Below are 27,194 nucleotides of genomic sequence, written 5' to 3' on the forward strand. Positions count from 1 at the left end.
TATTGGGCTGCCTTGGAGAATGGTTTGGAAATTTTAGTTGGTCCCAAATGTAGCAGCAGCAGGTCCTCTGATGCCTCTTTGGCCTGTTAACCACCCCAATTTTCCTTCCTTCCTAGTGTCTGGGCCTTCTAGCTTTAGAGACAGAAGGCAAATTGTGTGTCCTTCTTCTGAGGAAACAGGGCCCAATCAGCCTTTTCCTCTGCTCTAGTCAGTGAGAGAAATCATGGGGATTATCTTCAGGTGTAAGAAACAAGGAGAACTTGCCTTGGTCACAGCCCTGCAGCAGCAAGACTTTGGCTTCTAAGAGTAAGTAAGCTCAAGGAAAAGCATGCCATGCTTTCTTCTGACTGCAGATTATTCCTAGAGCAATAGTAATGTAATAGTAACTGTGCATTACTCCTTAAATATATAAAAAGGACGTGTTTAGAATATTTAAAAGGACAGCACCAACAGCTTGTTTTGGTAAAGCAGTGGGGGGAAATGGTTGTTATATTTTCAAAACTGGCAAATAATTTTAGACGGCGCACTAGCATGTTCAAAGGAGCCAAACTGGGGGGGGGGGGGGGGTAGACCAGGTGGATTCAATACATTGCAATTATGTATTTGCACTTTTGTGCCGTTGATTCGCTCTGTCATATTTTTTAAAAAAATCAAAATGACTAGTTTTTCCAGACCTCAGCACAGAACTTTTATGTAAAAAGTCTAAAGTTGAAGCATATTAGAACCCCTGAACTATGGCTGCCAACCTCCAGGTAGTCACTGGAGATCTCCCAGAATTAAAACTGATCTCCAGACTCTATACATTGCTTAGTTGTGTATCATTTATTTATTTAAAAAAAATATTTTTCCACTTCACCTGGAGAAAATGGCTGCTTTGGAAGGGGGACTGCATGACATTATACCCTACCAAAGTCCCACCCCTCGCTAAATATCACTTTCCCAGGGTCCACCTTCAAATCTCCAGGTATTTGTGAACCTGGAGTTGGCAACACTACCCTGGTCCTTCATCCTAGGTTTGTAGGAGCACCACATACTTGGAGAATCTATTTCCTTTTTTACTAATTCACATACTTTCTTTTGGAAACTGTGGGGAGAATCTAAACATCTAAATAAAGGTGATTGTGCTTATTTTGTTTTTATGCAACCTAGCATATTTTTTGGCAAGGAACATTGCAGCTAGCCTTTCTGCTCAGTAGAACTAGTATGTTAAATACTCTAAGGAAAGGGTAATCTTGAGTATTGTAGTCTATTTTGCAGTAATTTGTGTAGAGTAACTCTTACACTCAGGGTTACTGGGTGTTGTTGAGAGATATCCAAATTGTTTAAGGTTACACACACTTGTTTGGACGTTAGTCCTAATGAAAATGATAGGATTAACTTCAGAGTAAGGCCTCCACATAGACTGAAGATCATATTAATGAGTCTCTAGGAGATGGGCATGCCGATCATTTCCGCCAATTATGAGAACTAGCCATTTCTGCTAAGTCTATAAGCTCAAGATGGTGTGTTCAGTATCTTGATTGTCAAGAGTTCAAGACCTGGGAGAAAACCACGAACTTCTTATACAGGAATGTGTACTTACACTTTAGTTGAACAGATGCAGAGCCAGCTACCGCTGGAGAAACAAAACCGCAAAAAGGCACAGATCTTTGACTTCATCCTACCCTTTGCTAGACAAGCTTTGCTGTTATTTCAGAAGAGAGGCTGAGCAAATTTTGGCATTAACAGAAAGTCAGGTAACAGAATATTTTCTGTGATCCTTTTCCAACTTCTTTTGTGATAGGGAGAAATGCAAAACAAGTAAAAAACACAATAATTTGTATGCTGAATTCACACAAGTTACCAAGAATTCCTACAGTATGCAAATTAGGTTACCCAGCTTTGGGGTAATTGAAGATACTGTTAGATAACTTTTAAAATTTGGGGCCATGGTAAGTTAAGGCTGCCTCCCCCCTGATGAGCATGCCATGATTTGAGATCACCTGGTGCCAAATTCTGTGCCCCCCCCCCCCTGTGAAGGAAGCCTTCCTGGCTTGCAGAAGAGGGTATTATCCAATAGTGGCTGCCATTTTATGGAACTCATTAACCCAGGATGTCTGCCATGCCCCCCCCCCCTTTGGGCCTTCTAGAAACAGCTGGAGAATAGTTACATAAAGCTGCTTTATACTGAATCAGTGGCTCCACCAAAGACAATATTGGCTACTCAGACTTGCGACTTCATGTGTTCATTGCCTTGAGTTTTTCAGCATCACATGACTTCATTTGCTGGTCTGTCTGCATCACCCATAAAAACAGCATTAATTACGGTCTTGCTAAAACCCGTTCCTTTGGGGTTCATTCAGGAAGGCACTAAGAGAAGGCGTGCATTTTTTAAAAAAACAGGTAGAACGAAACGCATAAATTTTTCATATATAAATGCAAGAATAGACCACAGTGTGCTAAAATAGCAACTGGAAATCTTCTGCATAAACCGAGGAAGGAGCCAGCTAATATCACAGAAATACCTCTAAAGGATAGCCACCAAGGACCTGGAGGTATTGGCTGGAGCATTCTGAGCCACATAACGGATTGCTCTTGTTGTCAAATGCATCCAGAAAGAATGATCAGGCTCTCAAGTACATTTTTTTTTTTAAAAAAAAGCCACATAGCAAAGGCTGCAGCAGAAGAATTAATCATGGCTGGCAAACCTCTGCATTATTCACAGCATTTTCGAGAGCGGAATGGTGCAGGCACGCGGCTTTGTTTTCATCCTCTCATCAGTCCCCTCCCCTATTAAGTTTTATTTCAGTGATGCAGGTACTCTCTTAAGCATGTCTGTGTGTGGATGCTGCCTGAGTCCCCTCTCCCTGTAAAGAGAGAGAGAGAGAGAGAGAGAGAGAGAGAGAGAGAGAGAGAGAGAGAGAGAGAGAGAGAAGGCTTTAGAACAGCCTGCCTCAGAAATAGATCACACTGCGGTGCAATCCAGGCAAAGTAAACTGCGGCACATTCTCGTCTTTCAGGACACAGGGGAAATAGCATGCAGGCTCTCGCACAATCTTTGCTGCAAGAAGTGCATTCAACGGAAACAGGGAAATGCCTTGTAAACAATTTATAACCACCTCCCAGAAGGAGGAAACGGTGTCCTCATTCAATCAGTTGACACTGCAGGTCTGACTCACTTAAATGAAGACCGAGATGTTTGAAGTCCCACTGTGATCATAACTCTTTTACACAGTATTAAAGGAACCTTGATATCTTTCTACTGAAAAGCATGCCAATTGTTTGTGTTCCGAAAATGAGCAAATTATCAATTGTTTGGACTTCCTTTTCCATAATGCACAGAGAGAGGGGCGTCCAGTGAAAGTGACTCAGGACAGGCAAAAGGAACTACTGCTTTACTCAACAAGTAATTAAATTGTGGCATTCACTGCCAGGGGACATAGTAAGAGCCTTGAGGAGAGATGGCTTCAAAGAGTCACACAGATTAACGAAGTTGAGGTCCATCAGTAGCTACTAGCCTCAGTAACTGAAGGGAGCCTCCATGTACAGGGGCAACAAAATTCCAAATAGAAGTCCTGGGAGGCAGCATCAGGGGAAGATATGCTTGCCAATCTCCCTGTGAGGCCTGGCGATGTCCCGTTATTTATTACTGATCTCCAGACAATAGACATCAGGTCCCTCCAATCCAAAGCATCCATTTTCTCCAGGGAAACTGGTCTCTGTTGTCAGGAGATAAGCTGTCATTCTGGGGGATCCCCAAGTCCCACATGTAGGCTCACATCCCTAAAGGTGTCACAAAACTCTTTTGTTGCTCTGGTTGCAGCAGAGTAACACAGATGTTTCTCTGGAATTTAATCACAATTTGTACTACTCTAAACCAGTTGCCCCATGGCACAAAGTGGTAAGCTGCAGGACTTCAGTCCAAATTTCGCTCATAACCTGAGTTCGACCCCGATGGAAGCTGGATTCAGGTAGACAGTTAAGGGATGACTCGGCCTTTCCATCCTGAGGTCAGTAAAATGAGTACCCAGATTGCTGGGGGTACAGTGTAGATGACTGGGGAAGACAGTGGAAAACCACTCCTACTAAATGTCATGATGTAACATCCTCCCCCCTCCCGCTGCCCATGGGCTTACACAGGGGACTACCTTGTTGCAAGCACTTTCAGTTCCTTTATCTCATAGGTGTCAAACTCGCATGATGCTGGCAATGGATGATGGGAACTGTAGTCCATAACATCTGGAGGGCTGTGAGTTTGACACCTGTGCTTTAGCTCATTCATGCCTCCCCCCCCCCCGTGTTACCCATGTGAGCATCAATAAAATCATTCAAAACTGTGGTCTTGGTGTGCTACTGTGTTTCCCCAGAAATAAGACAGTGTTTTATATTAATTTTTGCTCCCAAAGATGCACTATGTCTTATTTTCAGTGGGTGTCTTATTTTTCTGTGTTCTGTTCGTCGGGCATGCTTCCAAACAAAAACTTTGCTACGTCTTGCTTTCGGGGGATGCCTTAGGTTTCGCACTTCAGCAAAACCTCTACTACGTCTTATTTTCAGGGGATGTCTTCTATTCAGGGAAACAGGGTAATGCATATGATTGAATCGAGATTCTCTTTTTATGGTGTTCTACCCAAAGACAAGAATGCAGACATACCACTGAAACAATGCACAATAACCATCTTGATGTAGTCTTACCTAGGATCACATCAGAGGGGTTTTTTTGCAGCATCATTTGCAGCATCATTTTACACTTAATCTTCAGTGCGGAGCAGATCTACAAAAGGAACTTGCTATCACAACACATGCTTCTGTTCCAGAACTGATTTTAGAAATTCGCGTTACATCACAATTCAAGAGAAGTGGAATGAATAATGAAGGAATGAAACGGGAGAAGCCAACAGTTTCCTGTAATTACTAGGAAACCACTGAAAGGATCGAATGTGATTGAACTTTTGTTTGGCTCCCATATTTTCCTGCAGCTTGCACCTCTTATTGTCTATTGTGGAAGTGATCCTTCATTGCAGGGCAATGCCTTGGGTTCTAGGTTCTTGCATGGGGGGCGGGGCGGTATGCATTTGCCAAAGCTGAACTAAAACAAAAAAAGAAGGTATGTTTCAGAGATGCCCCCCCCAAATGACAGTACTTTAATGGGAACCACAAAGCAGGTTCCAAACCATGCCCAATTTTTGCAGCACGATTTGGGCTCCCCCCCCCCCCCAATCTACCTTGTTACCTGCTAGCTGGCCAAGCTGGTACATAATTTCCCCACCACTGCCTCCAGATTGTAGGAGAGAAATACGATGCTTGTGCACACTCTCCACATTGGATGGGGGGGGGGGGAATTATTTTATTTACTTATTTAAATGTATAAGCCGCTCTCCCCCGAAGGAGGAGACTGGAGAAGGGGGTAGCAGGGATTGATAACCTATGTCTGCACCAGGATAGTCCTGAGAGAAAACTCTCAAATGAGCAGGAAGTTGTATCTTTCAAAATGGTTTTGATAGAGAACAAAAACAGTAACACAAGAAACCTATTTCAAGCAATAAGCACACAAAGCAGACCAGTGCTGACTAAAAGAAAATGGAGGAAGCTGGAGAGTATTTCAGAGATGGCTGAAAGTTCCCAATCTTGTAGGGACTTCCAGGGAAAGCAACACTGAAGAGGAAAACGACCAGTGTTTCCAGGAGTAAAGGAAAGAGCCCACACACAGGTGTGGGTGTGCATACCGATCAAGAGTGCGCACACACTATGAATAGTCAAAAGACCAATATTCATACCCCAATATAGCTCCTGAGGCAATATGAGGTGAGCTGGCAGGATTGCTTTTCTGGTGTTCCAACAAAAAGATAGGAGAGGCTTGATGAGTTATCAGGACCCAAGAGAATACCTGGACTATTCTCTTGAATACTGATTGATTGTTGGAATGGGTGCAGATAGGGTAAGTAATTGACTGCTCAGAGCACTGATTAAATCACCTTAGGGCAGTGGTGGCGAACCTTTGGCACTCCAGATGTTATGGACTACAATTCCCATCAGCCACTGCCAGCATGGCCAATTGGCAGGGGCTGATGGGAATTGTAGTCCATAACATCTGGAGTGCCAAAGGTTCGCCACCACGGCCTTAGGGTGACACAGTGGAGATTAGCTAGCCCTCACCGCCCATCCGGGCACACTTAAGGCTAGGGTATAGTTCAGCAGCCAACTGCCTTCCTGCCCAGGTTTGATACACTAGGTGGTCCCAGAACTCTCTGAGGGGCATCCGTTTTGTGGGGATCAATGTCTGGCTCTTATGCCTGCCTTTGCTGCTGTACTTCGTCTGTTTCCAACAAGGACGGAAAAGAAGAACTCATGCTGTAGAGAAGGATCAACTCTGCAATGGGCAAAGAGAAGTGTGGGGCGGGGTGGGGGGAAAGCTATAGTTTCACCAATAAAAAAAACTTATATCCCTGTAGATTCTCTTATGTGACTCTAATTAAAGGAGAATTTCAGCTACAATATATCTATAAAAATAAACCCCACTGGCCTTTATCCTGCAGTCCCTTCCTGCTCGCTCTTGAGGAAGTAATACATTTTCAATTTGTTAAATGAAGGCTTGTGCTCTGTTATTTCCATTGCATCCAAACCGTGGCTTGGATCCAGTAATGTGGAAGTAGAAACTCATTGCTCTTCCCCTCGTGCAGCATCAGCACAACACAACCTTGTGTTTTCTTTCCTTTATCTTGCATGTGTGTAAAGTGCCGCCGAGCAGTTGGCCCATGATGGCCCCAGCGAGGGGCTTTCAAGGCAAGTGAGAAGCCAAGGCAATGAGATCAGGCTATACCATGCCACCTTCCCTCCCCTGTATGTTATAATGCCCCTGAAGCTGCTTACACAACATTGTGTACAAATGGGGAAATGGTTCAGGGTGTTTACCTTAGCACCAGGGGCTAGCCTGAGATTTGTTTTCATGCTTCTGCTTGTCCTGTAGTTCTGGTACTGGCAGAAATCTTCCAGCAGACCCAAGCTCTTGTCTACCGCTTTCATAAGGAAAAGCACCAAGACCGCTATAATGGCTAATAATGACCTACATTGTGGATCATAGAGCATCTGTACACACATAATTGTTTTTACAAACAAAATTATCATGAGATAGTGGCTGTAACCCACTGGTAATGTTTGCAAATAGAAAAAGCTTCCATCTATGGAGTGAAGGTTCCAGCATGGTGTAGTGGTTAAGAGTGGTGGACTCTAATCTAGAGAACCAGGTTTGATTTCCCCACTCCTCCGCATGAGCAGTGGACTCCTATCTGGTGAATCTGGTTTGTTTTCCTCACTCCTCCACCTGAGGCCTGCTGAGTGACCTTAAGCTAGTCACAATTCTCTCAGGACTCTCTCTGCCCCAGCTAACTCACAAGGTGTCACTTGTGAAGAGAGGAAGGGAAGGAGTCTGTAAGCTGCTTTGAGACTCCTTACAGGTGAGAGAAGTGGGGTATAAATCCAAACTCCTTTATTTCCCCTTCCACACTGCCTCCCAAAGTGCTGTTCCTGGGGGACATTCCTTGCCCCCCCCCCCAGGAAGAGCATGAGGTAATAATCTGAGGTCTACTGTAAGATGGGGGGATTGGTATAACTTGCCCCTTTTCCATTTGTAGAAATCCTCTGGTGGGTCAAAACTTTGTGTGCAAAGTGCTACCAACTCACAGCCAACTCACAGCAACCCAGTAGGGTTTTCAAGGCAAGAGACATTCAAAGGTGGTTTGCCATTGCCTTCCTCTTTGTAGTAACCATGGTATTCCTTGATGGTCTCCCATGCAAGTACTAACCAGGACCAACCCTGCTTAGCTCCTTGGATCTGATGAGATCAGGCTAACCTGTGCCATCCAGATGAGGGTGGGCCCAATCTACTTTTCTCCATTTTGTGAATGACTACTCGTAGGGTAAATAATTACATATAGTAGTGTAAGAAAAGGGAGAAGGAAATCTCCATATATGTTATAATTCCTATAGGTACCTCCTGCTAAAATACCTGTGAACTTCTTTAGTCCACAAGACTAAGAAACAAATGGTTTTGATGGTGACAATGTTGCTTCAGTTTAGCTGTGTGAGAGATTTTTTCCTCCCATTATGAGGACTGAGCTGCTTTCAAAGGCAGGTAGGGAAATTCTCCATTACCATTTGGCTCTTCGCCTTGTTTTCCATCGATGCCAAGGAATTTGATTGCTGGTTATAAAATAAAGTGTCGCCTGCGTTTCCAGAAATGCTTGCAAAATTGGAAGCAACTGATTTGGGAGATACAAGAAGGGTAAACCAATTCCTTTTTAGAAGCTGTGTTGGGCCACTTAATTTCTGCATGACCTGAAAAACGCAAGAGATTGAATTCCACAGCACAAAGGCTAAGCCCGATCATTCCCCAACCTTCACAGTAGCTTTTAGTTTTTCAAAGCAGTTCAAATGTAACTTAATGCATGCATATTGGTTTAATTACTTAATATGTTGGGCGTTCCTTGCATGAAGCTCCCAGCTTTTTTATTTTTAACACACCAGCTGCACAATGGACCCACTGGATCAGAACCACAGCATGAGAGGGAGAGGTCCCAGGTTGCCTACTGTGGGTTAGGAAATTACCCAAGGTTTAGTGGAGGTGGAGCAAAGGAAGGCGGGGTTTAGGGTGAGAACAGAACCTCAGGAGCATAAAGTTCCACCCTCCAAAGCAGCCATTTCCTCCAGGAGAACTGATGTTTGTTGCCTGAAGATCAGCTATAATTCCAGGAGAGCTTCAGGCCCCACCTGGAGGCTAACAACCCTACTTTCTTTTTCTCATTTCCCCTCTGGGGGAATGCCTACACAGCACTGAAATCTGGAGGTGGAAGCAAACTTTGCTGCTTTGCAAATGTATTATGCAATGTGATTCTTTTACCTTCTTCCTTACAAAACAGCAGGTGCCGAATTCTCTGTGACAGGGTAAAGGGAATGGAGCTGGGAATGTAGGTAAATACTTGACACTTTGCAGTCTGGATGGTTATAGTCAACTGGGACCTCACCTGGCTGTAGTTGGAGTTCTGGATGTTCCCATTTGATCTTCCACACCTACAGCCTACCTGGAACAAACGGGGATATCTAGTGCATATCTGAAACCATAAAATTCCTGACAATTACAGAAGATGCGACATGAGAAACTAATCCCGAGGGGAAATAAAGAGCCAGTGTTGTGTGGTGGTTAAGAGGGGTGGCCTCTAATCTGGAGAATCGGGTTTGATTCCCCATTCCTCCGCATGAGTGGTGAACTCTTATCTTGTGAACTGGATTTGTTTCCCTGCTCCTCCTCATGAAGTCTGCTGGATGACCTTGGATTAGTCACAGTTCTCTCAGTCCCACCTACCTCATAAGGTGTCTGTTGTAAGGAGGGGAAGGGAAGGAGTTTGTAAGTTGCTTTGAGACTCTTTAAAGGAGAGAAAAAGTGGAGTATAAATCCAAATTCTTGTTCTAAATGTGAGCATGGGTATGGGAATGTTCCATGTCTTCATCCATCACCTTCTTTCTCCCCAGATCATGACTCTTAGAAGTTCATCTACAGTTAATATATAGGAAGAAAGCAGTGTCTTCCTTAACAGCATTATAACCTTCTAACCCCATCAAAGTCCATGGACTTAGTGTAACTCTATTTGTGAAGGCCCTGTTAGAAAATAAGGAGGCCCTGAAGGTTTCTGGGATGGCAAACATCTTAATGCAGCTTTCCGCTGTGGTTGCTGACAATTTACAATTCCTGAATAAGCCGTAAGATTCTTGGCAGCAGAAGCAAAGAGTTCTGCAGAGTGGTTGGAAGCCAGAATGCATTGATCTTTACTCTGCAATGAACAGAGCCAAGAAAGACTGGAAAATAAGCATAAGACTACAGTGTGGCTGTCTTGGGAAGGATGAGGAGTGCCTAATAATCAAGAACAGGGTAATTGTCAAGGATGTTGTAGGTAATTTGTTCCAGATTATTGCAAGTGAAATGCAAAAGACACACTTTTTTTTGCAGATGTGCACATGGAAGAGGAAAAGGCATCTGCGATCAAAGGGAGCACTATTATAATCAATGGTAGTTACTAAAGGAAAATATTGTGAGTTTGCTGTCTGATAATTGTGAAGGGGCAGGTCACTGTGGTTTGGTCTCATATGATGTACCTAGTGGGAGTCAAGGCTTATGGTAAATGAATACTAATGTTCTTTCATGGTTCTAAATATTCAACAGGAGCTAGTTGTCGAGAGTTTGGCTCATGATTGCTTACTCAGGGTTGATTTTCATGAGACTGAATTCACAGGATGGAAGCCACAAATCCAACTTGTGTACAGATTTTTGTGTTCTCTTCTATTCCGAACATGCCATAATAATCAGATCAGGATCTTTAGTGCACGTGCAGAAGAAAATTCAACCTTCCTCCTGCACTGGTACCCAGAACTAAAACCAGGGAAAGACCACATGGGTTTTGACAATGGACCAAATAGGTTCCCCCAGACTAGGGTTATCAACTGTGGCTTGGGAAATTCCTGGAGATTTCGTGGTGGTGCCTGTGCAGAGGGAAACTGGGGAGGGATTTCACCTACAATCTATGGTATATCATAGAGTCTGCCTTTTGGAGCTGCCATTATCATATAGGCCAGGGGAACTGATCTCTATAGTCTGGGGTTCCAAGAGAACTCCAGCCCCACCTGGACGTTAGCAACTCTAGACCATTTACGTCCAACAAAGCAATGGTGGGAGGAGGCCAAAGGTCCTTTTGCACATGTGCCATGGTCTTCATCTGGGGTGGAAGCAGCATGCACCGGGCTAAAGTAAAGCATGACTAAGAAGCTATCCAAACTGAGTCTGTGTTCTCACTTTGGGATTCAGCTGCTTCCCATAACAATTCTCGTTTCATGTGGAAGCTCTTTATCCAAATCCGATGAAAACCTGTAATGTATGTATCATCTGGAGTGTTTTAATATCTCCTGAAATCAGTTTGTTCTATTTTACATTTTGGGTACATAATGTTGATTCCGTAGAATGTATATTGCTTCATTATTGGAGGGGCTGGTTGTTTTGCACACCCTTTTATTTGGTTTTTAGCTTTCAAAGACTGCCATACATCACCCAAAGTCAAATATTAGACAATCTTAGAAGACATGGCTTCCTGAGGCCAAAAACTGTTCAGAATACTGGAGACAGTCTGTTGTTTCCATGATCCAGGTTTGCCTGCATGCAAATGAAAAAATACTATTTAGATCACATTTTTAAATGTGTTGATACATATGTGTCAGCTGCTTTAATTAAAATTCTGCGGCAGTCGCTTCTGCATGGCAAACCATCCATGCACCCAAATGTCAGACAGCTCAGGATGGTTTTTGAGTGGTGTTCTTTTTTGGGTTGTTTCTGTAAAGGGAATGCAAACATCTCATTTGGAGCATGCCTGCAATCTAGAAAAGAAAGGCAAGTATTATCATGCAACAATGATTTGAAATTATTCAGAGTGACTATTAAATATACATAAACCTAAGTGGTAGGAAGATATAACTTGCTGTACTATACATCTGCTGGAGCCATTCCAGTTACTTCTTAATTCAGAAACCCAAATCCAAGCAAATGGAACTAACTCATCAGAAAATCTGTATGTTTTTTGGTTTCTAATTTCCTTGCTGGAAAAGGAAACTGTTTATGGTTTTTCCTGTTCATCTATTAGGCTTTCCTTCAGATAACTATACATTCTTCTTTGTATATGGCAAATTTATGAATTGCTGAAGCCTCCCTGTTCTTGTATGAACCTGTGACCCAGACAGCTGCTGCAAGAAACCACAGTGATCAAACCCCTTCCAGCCATTCCATTCCATTCAGTATAAACATGATGCTGGCAAAGTATCCATATGCAGCATGGCATGAACACACTGTTACTTAAACTGTTCTGCAACCCATGCAAATCAGGTTCCCGAATTTAGCCCACAAATGATCTGTAGCTATGGGAGATATTGTTAGCATGCCAGTACAATATCAACAAAGGCTTTAGGTGCAAACTAAGTATACATATTTGCTTTGCATGGCTTGCAGCACAGATTAAATGAAACTCAGAGAAATTCATAGTTAAGGTTGCCAACTGGTCTGGAACAGAATGTCCCACCCCTTTAATTGAGACTTAATGAGAGCCTGGTTAATTCTGAGTAGCTGGTCACCACTGCAGTCTTTAGATTCTGTTGAAAATGAGGAGGAGGAAACAGAAGAACCAGCCCTTAAAAGGAATGCCCTGCAAAACTTTTACTCAAAGTTAATTTGTTGCTAGGATCAAAGCTCTGCTGTAGAAGGAGTTCATCACTGCTGGCTCTACTTTGTAACTTCTGCTGTCTTCTGTTGCAGTTGTGGGGGCTGAAAGCAGGCAGGTGGCTGTGCTTGGTAGGACAAGCAACGGTAAAATACATTGCTCCCAAGGATGGGAGAGGCGACAAGTCTTTCAGGCTTCACCTAACTACTATTAGTACTTTCTGGGAGTTAGTGTACTGTAATCATTAGAGTGCCAGACAAGCATTTGGGATGCACAGGTTCAAATTCTCACTCTTCTCCTGCTGGATGATCTTGAATCAGTCATTTCCTTTCAGTCTGACCTCTCTCAGGATCACTATGCAGATAAACAGAGGAGGGGACCACCTCATAAGCTGTCTTGAGTTTCCAGGAAGAAGGATGGCCTAAAAGTATATATTTAAAAAACTACAGGCCATATTGTACAGGAATGAAAACCAACCAAACCTGATCCCATCAGCTCCTGGAAGCTAAGCAGGGTTGACCTTGGTCAGGATGCAGATGGGAGACCATCAAGGAAGTCCAGGGTAGCTATGCAGAGGCACTCAATGGCCAACCATCTCTGAACGGCTTTTGTCTTAAAAGTCCTACAGGATCTACTGCCACATACTGAAGTACTCTCCCTCTACTTGCTTCATTTGCTTCATAATTGCGACTGCTTTATAATAAGCAACTGTATAATGATTGGTTTTAGGATTTCATAAAAATACATAGAAAATGGTGAGAGAATTAGTTGTTATATACAGAAAATATAAATAGTGGTTATATAAAGAAAATTTACTGAAACAAGTGTTCATCATTATTTGTTAAATTATAGGCTCATTCTGCACATGCAGAATAATGCACTTTCAAACTGCTTTCAGTGCTCTTTGAAGCTGTGCGGAATAGCAAAATCCACTTGCAAACAGTTGTGAAAGTGGTTTCAAAACGCATTATTTTGCGTGTGCGGAAGAGGCCATAGCTTCTGATTCATAGGCCGATTATGCATGGCAAGGTTCCCGCGACTTTGAAGCAGAGATTCGCCTCCAGCATGCAGCAAACACCTTGTGTGTAATCAGCCACAGACTGGCATTGAATTGCATCTTCTGGCCACATAAAGTTTCAGACTTTTCCCTGCCACATACTGGCCAACTTGCAATAGTATAGAAGGTTTGTGAGAAAATAAAACCCTCTTCAGAATAGAATGCTGGTGAACATTTAGTTAATACTGTGATATCCAAGCTAACAAGCATCCAATAATGAAGGAAAAGGTGCAGAAAATGTTGAGCATCAATGATGGGGCGAAGGCAGGGCAACTCTTAAGCCATTTTACCTGGCACCTAAGGCAAGATCTTTGCCCACACTATCAAGACTGGCAGCACAGCTGGGGTGTAGGAAAAGGTAATAGGAATGGTTTATGCCCATCTCTGCCTTCCAGACCTTCACAAGGCGCATCACTGAGATGCTGGCAGTCTCGCTGGTCTTGGCTTCTTCTCTGTGTATTCAAGGACAGCCCCTGCTTGTCATTACACCAGTATCTTCAAAGGTAGGCATATGTTGCTGTTGTTTTGACATGCGGACAGCTGCCTTTTTGTTTGGTTTCATGATTTCCTGTTTTAAAGGGTGCATTATGCCCAGGGACGTAATTTTGAGAGTCATAGCGCAAAAGGTGAAACACACCATCCTGGAGCATCTAGTTCTTAGGCTTCCAGAAGCATCAGTGCGTAAACATGACCCTAGGGATTTACTGGCCACACTTTCTGCTTGGTTGATGATTGCCTTTCATTTCACATGGAACCTTCTGCATGACACGGAATGGAGTGAGGAACTGTTCATTCAAATATTTATGAGATCTGGAGGTTTGCACAAAGCACACGGAATGAAGGGTTGCATACGTCCATAGGTAATCACGAGGAAATCGATGTTTGCCAGAAAATAACTTGAAGAGAGACGTCTTTCCCTTACATTCCAAAATTGAGTTTATGCTTTAAAATCACTCCAGCAGAGTCAGGCAGGCCCATAAATATCAATGAGTTGGATCCAAGCTAAGTTTTCTGCTAACGGGAGGAACTTCCGGCAGCAGAACAGAATTTTCCTGCCTCTCCCACTGCAGCCCATTGATCTCCCTGACATGACGCTCCTGGGAGATGACATCTTCAGGCATGGTAAAAGGGACAAACTGGAGGTCTGCAGCAGGGGCATAACAAGGCAAACTGTAGCCCTGGGCAAAACCTGAGTTGGATGCCCCCTCCCCATGGGCGGCCACTCCACCATGACCAAAAAATGTTTTGCACCACAACATTGGTGCCTGCAGGGGGGTGCATCTTTAGACATATCAGCACCAAAATTTCAGCGTATCATCAGGAGACTGCCCTTATGCTACCTCCCAAGTTTGATGAGGTTTGGTTCAAGGAGTCCAAAGTTATGGACTCCCAAAGGGGGTGCCCCATCCCCCATTGTTTCCAATGGGAGCTAATAGGACATGGGGGCTACAGTTTTGAGGGACCATAACTTTGCCCCCCCCCTGAACCAAACTGCACCAAACATGGAGGGGTATAATCAGGGCAGTCTCATGATGATACCCTGAAAGTTTTGAGACTGTGCCTTCAGAAATGTGCACCCCGCCTGCAACCCCCATTGACAGCAATACAGAAAACTCAATGCAGAACAAAGATTCTTGGGCAAATTTCTGGGATGTTCCTGCAGGGGGCACAGTTTTGGATGTATCGACACCAAAATTTCAGGGTATCATCTGGAAACTGTCCTTATGGCACCCCCCAAGTCTGGTGCAGTTTGGTTAGAGGGGCCAAAGTTATGGACCCTCAAAGGGGGTCCCCCATCCCCCATTCTTTGCTAAGGAGATGGGGCTACCCTTTTGAGGGTCCATAACTGGACATGGGATTACTTTTAATAATTGTCAATTCAGACCCAAGGGGAACAAAAACTTGAAAACGTTTGATATGAAATGGGAATCTTTGATGAATGTTTGAAATTAGAGTGGTATTGTGAGGAAACTGTTGGGTCTTTGATAGGATTGACAGCACCCCCTGGTCATCAGCAGGAAATGGGGGCTAAGGTTGCCAGATCCAGGTTGGGAAACTTATGAAGATTTGAGAATAAAGCCTGGGGAGGTAAGAGTTTTCAGTGGGGTACAGTGCCAGTATAGTCCACCCTCCAAAGCATCCATTTCTCCAGGAAAACTGACCTAAATAATCTCGAGATAAGCTGTGATTCTGGGGATCCCCAGGTCCCAGTTGGAGGCTGGCATCTTGAGTCTTTGATATTTATTTACGATGCAGTGTGGTATTGTCGGAATGCTAATTATTTTTGCAGAGGGTTAGTCGTGTTGGTCTGTTGAACAGGAGTATTGTGGGAGATGTTGCAGGCTGGAGCCTACTTTGTTAATACCATTTAATTAATGGATTAATACCATTTCTTTTCTGTGCATGTGTCTATATACATTTTAGGTCTTACTAAATATATATGTAAGCAATAATCTGCAAAAACACATCAGAATAGGGGAAATAGTTGTTTTGTGTATGTGTGCATGCCCACACATCCACAATGCATTTTCCTTAATGTATTTTTATATTAATGTTAATATTACATTTAGGCTGCTCTCTCTCTCTCTCTCTCTCTCTCTGTGTGTGTGTGTGTGTGTGTGTGTGTGTGTGTGTGTGTGTGTGTACAGCCTAAAATGTGTACCACCTCCCATAAATATACTATGAAAAACATCATTTATTAATATTATGTTGCTACCTATGTTTTGCACCCAGAAATTTTAGTGTTATAAGTATTTTTGGTCCACCAAATTACTGAGATATCTATTATGTCTATTTGCTTTTGATCTAATTCATCTGTGTTAGCTATAAGAGCTGATTTCAATATGCATGAATTGGAATGATCTCTGCTCTACTTTATAAAATACATCATATGAGTGTGATTTGCAATGCAAGGCCGTATCTGCACGGCCCTTTTACGACGGCCTGGGGGCGCCAAAAAAGGCGCCCCCCAGGCCGCCGTTCGCACAGGCGCCGCTGCTGCAACGCAGCAGCGGCGTTCCTGGCCTCTTCCTCCCCAGCGGCGCTGTTCAAGCCACCCTAAACAACAACCCTTTAAAGGGTTGTTGTTGGGGAGGATCGTCTTCCTGCTGGCGCTGGGTGCGAACCGTGCAGCGGGAAGACGCTTTCTCATCCCAGCCCACTTACGCCGTGTTAAGCCTGCAGAGTGCGTCGCCCCATACACTGTCCTCCGACCTCCAGGGGTGGGAGGGCAGCGTGGGCGGGCTTCAACTTCCCGCAGGCGACGAAGACGCCGTAAATGGGGCTGAGGGTTCAGAAGGCTGACTCCGTGCGGAGTCGCCCTGCCTTCTGCCGACCTCCCGTTGCCTGCTGCGCAGCGCCATGCGTCGCGAAAGTAGGGTCCCTCTACTGCGCCGACAGAACTCCTGCCGGCGTGGGGGCGCGAGGGGGCCGTGCAGAAACGGCCCAAGTCTTTTAGGCTTCAACAAAGGACAGAATAGAGTCTCCCCCCCCCAAAAAAAAGGGATATCCAAAGATGGGAGAACATATAAGGAGTTCATTTGCAGTTATCAGAAAGGAAAGGGCCACTGGATGTACATTAGTTGTGGAGATATCATGACACACTTGTACTTCTGGAAGAGCTGGAAGATTTGAAAGATGAGTCACCAAAACCAAGAGACCGAGTTCTTGGTGCCTTGGAATGTGTCAATGGATTGTTCTGGAAATTGAATACCCAGTGCTCAGAATTCCCTTTGTATTTTCTGCAGGCTTTCTGACTCAAATACATCTCTCTTTGAGTGTGAAGACTGTCGCCAAAGCATCTATTTCTGTGTCTGTTACTGCAAATTATCCTCCATCCTTCATATCAGCAAATGTGATTCAGAAATGACAGCAATGTTGGGTGACTTGCAATGCCAGGAAACATTTTTCCAGAGCAGGAGAGTACATACCTGCCAATAGTAGATCCTCAGGATTTTGTCTACCACATCAAAATGGATTTTGGGCCAAATACTTAAGAATGGGAATTCTTGGGACCTTATTTTTTACTTCTTGTGTGTTGTCCAACATAGCAATGCATGAATGAACAGAGTTCTCTTGGCAACACTAACCAGCTGTTCGACAGGGAATGTAGATAGAATAGATTCATCTTTCTTCCTAGAAAGCTGGTAATTGAGTATAACTATACACAAACAATCCTAGCTATTGCACTGCCATTGGACTGGGACATTACGTTTGAGATTGAGGAACATAAAATGTGTTTGCATTTTTCTTTCCATGTGAGGGACTGAATGGAATTCATATAAGAGAAATTACTGATGGTTTTCCCAAGTCTCTTTTAAATTATCCAGACATGTTTCCTATATGCTTGGTTTCCAGTATCTTCTAGCTACCCCACTACCACTCCAGCCTTATTATCTACTTTCCCCATCCCTTTATTTCATGCAGACCAATTACATCACACCAAACCGTGTTGAAAGAGAGGACTGCATCTGCTTTCATATTGTTTTTAACTCATTACAACACTACTGTTGTAATGTTGCAAGTCACCGCAAGACCCTTTGGGGTGAGTGATGACCCGACCCGACCCGACACGACACGACACGACACGACACGACACGACAAACAAACAAACAAACAAACAAACAAACAAACAAACAAACACATACATACATACATACATACATACATACATACATACATACATACATACATACATACATACATACATACATACATACATACATACAACATGTCTCAGCCAAGCTCCCAACTTGGTAGTTTTCATTTGCAGATTCCCCTTTTGGAGGGACACAACAAAATGGTCACTGTGATGATACTCACTGACCCACTGTAGAGAGCTGGAGTCAGAAATCTGACTACATTTACTTGATGTTCTGTTCCATTTGCTCAAGCTCTGATCCTGCAAAGAAAAAGACATTATGAGCATTTGGTCACCAGTGACAATAGGTACCTAGTAAAGGGCCTAGTGTTCATTGGCACAAATGACTATGTTTTTCACAGCATTCAACAGTGCAAGGCAAGAGCTTGCATTTGGTGGCCAACACTGGTGCTTTACTATATAGTGGATTGATCCCTTGGGTCTCTTCCAGTAATCCAGATGTTTTCCTCTGATTGAAGCAGCCTTCCCAGCTCAAGGGACTTTCCTGTCAATAGATGGATCTCTTGAGTCAGGGGAAGCTCCTTCTGTTGGTGGAAAGTATTTATGTTACTGGAACAGATCCACAGAATCCAACCCAATTCATGCTTATCCTGTACCATCTATGGCCCCTTCCACATATTCAGAATAATGCACATTCAATCCACTTTCAAAATTATTTGAATGTGGATTTTGCAATTCCGCACAATAAAATCCATCTTAAAAGTGCATTGAAAGTGGATTGAAAGTGCATTATTCTGCATGTGTGGAAGGGGCCCATGCATCTGTGAGTGAAGAGCATCCTTCTCGGTAACAGATGATTGCTAAACCAGTATGCTATTGCCCATAATTTCAGGGGGATAAAAAGGAATCAGACAACTCTTTTCTGGGGGAGGGGCTGAGAAAGGGATGGGGAATGTTCAGGAGTCACATTTTAAAAGATGGGACCCATCTCCCTGGTGAGTCCCGTCTTTCATTGCTTACCTGTATCTTGGCCCTGCAGCCCAATGACAGTACTGAAGTTTAGTTCACTCTTGAATATTTATATCTGGAGTCCTGCACTGAAGTACCTATAAAAGTTCTGTTAAGACATGTATTATTGAAGTTTTGTGTTCTCCTGGAAAGGTGCCAGAATTCTATCTTCTGACGTTACTAGGTGAGCAGCAACTCTGTTATCTGAGGCTCTTAATTGATTCTAATTGGAGCATTTTTATTTATGCCATCTCTGTGTAAAGCATAATATGATACCATTGTCAGAAGCAGGAGCAACATCTTTTCAAAAGTACAATATTGACTAATCCGCTTGTTCCCAACTATACTCCCAAATCCACCTGTTATGTCCCTGTCACAAACAGCATATAGTTAGCATAATATTGTGTCCTGCTAGCATTCCCCAATTTAGTAGTGATCTTATCTTTACTCAGGGAATATAATTTTACAGTAGGATAGCTCGTGTACCTTTAATAGAATGCATCAAGAGAAAAGACACCAGGTTGATGCATTCAATAACAAAATGTAATTCCATGCTTTCGTAATTTCTTGCTGTCCAAAGTGCATGGCGTGCTCAGGTATGCTCTCCCTGAGCATACATATGAGCAAGTATGCATTGCTTTCATTGTTAACAGAGATGTCAACATGGCTAAACAACAGAATCAGTATCTAAGTATAAGAACTTTATTTTTTAAAAAACTTAGCAAATTTCAAAGTGTTAGCTGCGTTATTCAGTTGCATTATAATAAAAAGATATAAATTTGGGCATTATAAATCTAAGGCCGTTTCCACATGGCCATGATAGGGGGGTGCGTCGGCGTATACGATACCGATGCACCCCCCCGGGACTGTTCGCATGAACGATCCCGGTAGGGGTGGGGAAGACGGCGCATTGCTGCACCATCGCCCGAATGCCTTACCTTCTCTCCGACCTTCCAGCGCATCGCCCAGGCCAGGGGACACCCCCCCCCCGCCCTACGCAACAGCTCTGGAGTTGCAGGGCGGGGGGCATGTGCTCTAGCTTGGGCGACGCACTGGAAGGTTGGAGGGAAGGGAAGACATTCGGGAAATGGGGGGGGATGGCGCCTTTGCACGGCAGCGGTTGGAAGCCACGGTTTCTGAAAAACCTCACCCAGGGAGCGAGGTTCAGAAACAGCGGCTTCGCGCCGCTCGGGGGTTGCGAGGCCACCGCTGCTGCGATGTAGCAGCAGTGGCCATGCGAACCCCTCCCCAGGGACACTGTTTTTAGCGTCTCTGGGTCGCTGTATTCCGCCCGTGTGGAAACAGCCTAAGGGATTAATTGAAAGAAATTTGTATGTAGTAGAATCCACTGACGATGCTCCAATACAGTCCACAAAAAGTTTATGTAGTCTTTAAGATGCTCTTTTTTGTTTTTAAAAAGTTGAAGTGGTACCTACGTGGAGAAAATGTACTCGTTCACAGACGCTGACAAACCAAATGGAAATTAACAAGGCAAAGAAAGAAGGGCTTTTAAGAACCAGTTGTTGAAGTTATTGGTTTCAGTGGATTTTTAAAAATACATCAGGAGCAGCAAACCAGCCGGTGGGGCAGTGCAGCATTAGGTGGAAAGGTATAAGAGAAATGCTGGCAAAGAACAAGACCTTTGCTAAACCCTGCCTTTTGTTTACTGCTGAAGAGAATTGGAAAAATACTGGCACCAAACCACTGAAGAGGCAAAAGCTGGAGCATCAGAACTAATTGGTAAACTCCAAAACACCACACTGCAAAAAAACCATATGGCTTCCAGCTGAAGACAAAAAGTATACGATCCATAATCAGGTTTCCTAACATTTCTATTTTTACTTTACAGCAGCTACAGGGAGCTCCAAATTTGATCAGACGGGGAACACAGAGTGATGGAGGGGGAAATGCTCCTTGTTCCGTGCTACATTTTCTGTTCAGCTGCTGTTTGTCTCCCTTAGGAAAAATGCAGGTGTCTAAATGTTTTCTCCAGCTATAGAATAGCATCTCTGGATGTAGGGTAGTTATTTTTTTTCCTCAGAAAATAACAGGAGATAGACCTTCTAGCTAGAATCATGAAGATCCCAGTTCAGTTTGCTCAGCCGTAAAAGTCACTTGGTCCTTGTATGTCTCTCAGCCTAATCAACCTCACAGGATCGAGCTGTTATTCTGATTCCTTGTTGTGTGGTTTAGAGTTCAGGAAGGTCAGAGGAAGCTAAAGAGTGAGAAGAAAGTGGCTCAGCAGAAATGTAATTGTCAAGGAAATCTTACCAAGTGGCAGAGGCAGACACTGTTTTGCCAAAGAAGATTTTGCTGATAAGTCTGTCTTTTCAAAGTTTGGTTTATACCAAATGCCACACTTGTTCCTTTCCCAGTAATGGGCAGTGGCTGCTGTTGGCCAGGTAAGAGAAAGATCTTTTGCTTCTATACAGTGGCTTACAACCTGCTAGTTATGAAGACTGGTTGAAGGATTCTAGTAAATGCTGTTGTGTATACTCATATACACACCCAAGAACAGGTAACATCTGCTGTGCCATGTTAATGGGTGAAAACCCAATTAGGGATGCTCAAATTCTCACTGGTGTGGCTTACCAGTTTTTCACTGGTAGAAAACTGGGAACAGATTGTCTGACAATCAGTTTGCTCCCCACGAATAGTTTGAGCCTGTCCGACAAGTTTTCAAGTATTCAGGCTGCTCAATATAATTGGCACTGTGTCAAATACATTCTTTAAAACCTTGGTGTTTGTTTCAGTCCAGTTACTGGTGTTACTCAAGCATGACAATTTTTGCACAGCCTTATGTGAGTTGTATTTCCCCCTTAGATCGTTAAAGGACCTGACCTGACCATTCATGATCCTGGGTGAAATCAGAATACTGTCAGATACAAAAGCCCTTGCAAACAAGGAAGGGAAATTCCACTATTCCAGCTACCACACAGCGGGAGAGGTGCCATAGAACAGGCAGACAGATCAGTTCACAGGGGATTGTGATTGACAAACAGAGCAGGTGTGACTATTAAAAATGTTTGCCACAAAATTCATAGCATTTCTAAGCACAATCACTAACTGAGAGAAAGAAAGCAAGAAAATCCAGATGAACTGTGAGATGTGGGTATTGAGGATAGGTTTGTGATTGCTCAAATACAGCTGTGATGTTTCTTTAAAATCAACCATGCAGGGCTAGGGTTTTTTTGAGGGGGGGGGAGGGGGAGATTATCACTTTCTTCCTTTCACCACTTTCTTCCTTTCACCAAACCAAATACAGGGACCCAAGGACCAGCCACCCATATCCATTAAGCCCAAACACATATTTTCTAATAACGTAATAAAGCAGAACCATGAAGATTATCCCATGGAGCTGAGTGTGGAATTCTCTCATTGAATCTTCCAGGTGCTGCTCTTAAATTAGGAGAAGTCATCAGGAGGATGGGAGAGGGTTGAGCAAGGCAGACCTGACATTGTGAAACTGATGGGGAACTGTGGCTTAGTAGTACGTCCCATGCACATATTTCATGAAACTCTTGAATTTCATAATCCACAAAACAGTTTTTGACAAGATGTTGGAAGTAAGAATTCCAAGAGAATGGGACATACAGATATACAATAAGAACTGACTTTGCAACCCTCTGACTCCAGAACCCAAATGGGGGGGAGGGGGGAGGAGGAGGAGGAGGAGGAGGAGGAGGAGGAGGAGGAGGAGGATTTATAGGCCACCTTTCCCTTACGGACTCAGGGCAGCTTCCAAGAATATGGAAATGCAATATCAATATAAATACAATAAATCAAAAGTTAAAACCCATATCATCTTTTAAAACTATTTTAATGTGTTTTATTGATTTTATACTTAAAAGAAAAGAATAACATAACACAATAATTGATATAACAACATACAACTGAATAAACCTTCATGGATAAAAATGATTATCTATCTGGTTTTAACTTTTATCATTTTTCCAAGTTATATAAAACCATATCTAAAGTATTCATAAAGACTTTTGGGAAAACATCTCATTTTCATCTCATCCCCCAGTATTTTCTCTTTCCCTTCCATGAAAGCCCACATTGCCTCATCCCTTTTTCTGTTACTTTTTCTCCTTTCTATGCAAAAGCCTACCTACTTTTTATCTGATTCCTCATCTTCACTTATTTTTATTACTTATCTACTTCAATTTTATCTTGTCTTTAACCAGGATAGAAACCCAAACCAATTTACCTCAGTCACCTTTCCTCTGTTTTATCCTCACAACAATCCCTGTAAGGTTAAGGTGAGAATATCTGACTGGCCCCAATGCCACCCTGTGAATCTCAATGTTAGAGTGGTGATTAAAACATGGTGTCGCAGATTCTAGTTGAAACTCTCACCACTACACCACACTGGCTTCCACAGGGTGACTGCTGTTTAACACTAGAAAACTGCCAGTTTTGAGTGAGCCATGCAAACTTTGTGGCAACATGTTTCCCAGTGGTTGCTGTCATAGTCCTGGAAAGGACCTGCCTCTGCTTTTGACTGGCAGAAACCAAGGCTTGAAGACAGGCAATATTGTATGAGAAATGATAGAGTGACAAACACATTCCTGTCCTGAGGAGTTCACAATTTAAGTTTGACTTAGGGAAAACTACAGAAGGAGGAGAGGAAGATGATGAGGTGAATAGAGGTCCATAGCTAGGTAGTGCTCTTCAAAGTCCATAGAAATCAATGGGCATGAAAGGCTGTAACTGCAATGAATGGCATTGTCAGTTTTACATTGCATGTTCTTGGGCTTAATTTCAATAGAAATGAGGATTGAGGGCTTAAGGCCAAAACCTCATAGGACAGATTCTGTTTGAGGAAGAGAAGGAGACATCATCCTTCCCATAAGTGTAGCTATGAGAATGTATACCCAGACATGATCTAAGCAGGGAACAATTACCTGGGAAACATAGAGCCACAACAGGAAGTAAAAGGGTAACTAAAAATGCCATTTCAATTTGTACCACTGAAAAAGGCAAATTCAAGATTAGATGATATTGGGAAAGAACTGAAAATGACAGTGTGTCCACATGTGAAACACAATGGCTGCTTCTTGGTGGTCTCGATCACAACAATATACATTATACAATATACATAAAAGGGCAAGTCAAGGTGTTAGAAGAAAGAAGTTGGAGGGTGTTTTTTTTTCTAGATGAAGACAAAAAAACCCCAAAATAACATGACAGATATTCAAAACAATTTATGGTATGAAATCTTAGATATTATCCTCTTGTTCCATCTCTTTTTTGTCTTTAAAGCACACTTTATGATCACCTAATCAAACTAATTGGTAGGTTTAGGATGTAAATGTTCATAAATGTGTAGATTTAATCCTTTTTCATGCCAAACATAGCTTGTAGCTATGAGTTCCATAGGCTAAATGGAATTTCTACTAGAATCGAAGGATTTTGGCGGTGGGAAGGACATTATTTAACCCTGAGATTATTCAGCAGTAATGTATCTCTGATAAACTGATTTATGAAGAAACACTAGGAAAAGATGCTTTCTGTTTTCAGTTTCCCAGAGGAATCTGGCTAGTCTCTCTTTAAAGGGAAGCAGTTGGATTTGGCAGATGTTTGGTTTGAGTTAGGAAAGTATTGATTATATTATTGTCCCGATAATCTCAACGTGTTTGAAGAATATGGCAAACCCATATATAATGCATATAAGTGAACTTTGAGACAGATTTTTGCTGCCTCCCCCTTTTTAATACAAAAATTCAATTGTCTTCCACATTGGTGTTTGGAATCCCAGTCAAGTCACTGGTGGGGGGTGGGGGGTGGGGAAGAAATTCAAAATCATATATAGTATTCCATATTACAAAAAATGTTGGGTTGAATCCAGCCACGTTTTTGGCTGGTGAGAAAAGAAAAAGGTTCCCTTTCTGATCACCTAAAGGCTATACTGGGGATAATAGGACCTGCATAAACAAAACATGCACTAGACGGAGAGCTGCAGTGGATGAGGGGGGGATTAAGTGGGGGGGGGAGTCAGAATCCAGCCCATTGCACAATCTCAAGTCTGTATCTCTCTAAACTTTCTAAAGGTCGTTGTTAAGCCAACTTTTTATATTCAGTTCTTGTTCTGTCTTCCTGACACACAAGAAAAGTGCTAGTATGTTTCATTTATAATAAGGTCAGGAACTGTCTGATACTCATTTACAGAAAATAGTTCAAAACAATACCCAGGGTATTGACAGGAAACTCACACAGTCAGATATGCATATAGTTTGACCTTAGAAAAATCTATTCTGTGCATTTTTTATGAGTGAAATGTTCTATGCCCCATGGTATTATGCACATAGGGGTTTTTTTATGGTTTACCCAATTACCTCCATCATGCTCCAAGCAATTTGTTGAACTAAAACACTCCCTTGAGAAGTTTGAGTTTGAAAAAGAAAAGAAACTGACCTTCGATTCCTCTTTCTCTGCCTTCTACTCACCGCAATGAGATACACAGGCAAGAGTATCTCGTTCCTTACTTTCTCCCACCGTTGTTCACATCACTGCAGCTGTGCAGCCCTCTAGACAGTACGACAGGGATTCTGTGAGGTTTGCCGTAAGGACAGATGCAGCGTTTGTGATCTGCCTGGTGCTGTTAGAACTCTTGTCTGTTCTGGCCATTCATTCCAGTGTGAGAACGGCACCGGCTTTTTGCAGCTCATCTCGCCTCTTCTGCAAGAGCGACTCAAGGGGGGGTGGGGTAGGGAGAGAGAGAGACTCCGTGATCTCAATGCAAACGACCAGTCTGCTTGCTGCCAGCGCTTGCTACTCCTGCCAGGGATGACATTCAAGATACAGCACTGGTCCCTCATTATGTAAGGCAGTATAGGTCAAGTATAGGAGAGATTCTACTGACCTGAACAAGCTAGTTGGATTCCTGCTTCAAGCTTTAATGCTACATGGGGGCATGGACATTGGATTATGACCTTTTGCTGCATCTACTTGGGTAATTAAAAATATGCATGATTTAATGGTAACTCTGTTGGGGATTCTTTTTCCTAGACAAAATGATTGCCAGATTTGCAGTGGGATGCAAGTGGGGGGTGGGTGGGTGGGTGTATTGTTGTGAGATGGGAGGGGACAAAATCTGTCTCCATGCTTGAATAAGCACAGCCATCCATAACTAGTCCTTCCATCTCAGAGGCACTTTGCAAACAAATAAATAATATATCAGGGCTTGCTTAACAAATATCTTCTCTCTCTCTCCATGTGGGAATTACTGTTGATTTGATGATTAAGCCACGAAGTAAACCTGCTTCTTTTGGGATGCTGCAGGAAGACGTTGTTGGGAAATGGCTATTAGCTGAGAACAGACTGGCTGCAATTTGTGGCTCTTTTGTGTTATTTCTGTCTCATATTTATGAATCTGCTTCTTTCCCAAGACAGCAGCTTTAATTTATATTCATATATGTGTCTGTGTTCCTTACTTTAAAGCACAATACCCTCCCGTCCACCCACCCCCAGCCCCAAATCCTGAAAGATGCTTGGTTAGCAATCTTTGTCCGCCTGCATGTATTTATATATCCCTAATATACATACAAGGGTGTGAATACTGCAGACAAGATTGCACACGATCGCTGCTCTGCAGATGTACGAACAAAGTACCTTTTGTTGTGATGGGTACAGCAGGTGATTTGGGTAACAGATAGATGTTAAAAGATGCTAAAGCCTCTACAAAAAGCTCAAGAAGATGTTGGCTGAATAATAAGATTTTATTATCATTAGAATGGGGGTTGGGGGGCGGCGGAGGAAATGTCACTCGTGGATTGCAGCAGTACAGGCCCTGGATAGTGAGGAGCACATAATGATGCAGTAGCCCCATGCAAGGAATTTCAACCAAACTAGCTCATTTTATTGGAGTGATACTACCTGATACAATGGCATTATATATTTGAATGATTGCTTAGATTTTTCTGCAGCACCACGGACAGCAACCAAAGCTCAGTTTAGATGAGGGAGCATCGCAGAAGTCAATGAAAGAATTTGTACATTGCAATCCTAAGGAGAGTTACTCCAGTCTAAGCCCATTCATTTCGATGAGCTTAGACTGGAGTAACTCTGCAGGATTTCACAGTTAGATTTATATATAGTCAATGTGTACACATGTACATATATATAAGTATGTTATACTTTCATGTCTTGGAAGAGAAAAGCTAGGCTGCATCCATGAATATTCAGTATTGCTTTTTGTTCCACCCGCCCCCACCCCATCACTGTCATATCCAGTTTTTTAAGGTGATGCTATTTATGAGACACTGCTTATCTGTAAGATATTGTCTCAGTTTTGCTA

General features: G+C 42.9%; 1 protein-coding gene and 1 long non-coding RNA gene across 2 annotated transcripts in view; one reads left to right on the forward strand and one right to left on the reverse strand.

The window, feature by feature from the left end:
- Window positions 1-1,285: 1,285 nt before the first annotated feature.
- On the reverse strand, window positions 1,286-25,878 carry LOC125426821. The gene is made up of 5 exons (XR_007243579.1): window positions 25,761-25,878; window positions 25,345-25,576; window positions 18,106-18,184; window positions 4,675-4,753; window positions 1,286-2,846 (listed from the first exon to the last, which is right to left on the reverse strand). It is a non-coding gene; the product is annotated as an uncharacterized LOC125426821 (long non-coding RNA).
- LOC125426820 (sodium channel protein type 1 subunit alpha-like) overlaps window positions 25,647-27,194 on the forward strand; it is a 152,462-nt gene continuing 150,914 nt past the window's right edge. Inside the window, exon 1 of the mRNA XM_048485595.1 lies at window positions 25,647-25,850. The gene's annotated coding sequence lies outside the window, so the exon portion shown is untranslated. The remainder of the gene's footprint in view (window positions 25,851-27,194) is intronic.

The sequence above is a fragment of the Sphaerodactylus townsendi genome, linkage group LG02 (assembly GCF_021028975.2).
Source record: "Sphaerodactylus townsendi isolate TG3544 linkage group LG02, MPM_Stown_v2.3, whole genome shotgun sequence".
Taxonomy (NCBI): Eukaryota; Metazoa; Chordata; class Lepidosauria; order Squamata; family Sphaerodactylidae; genus Sphaerodactylus; species Sphaerodactylus townsendi.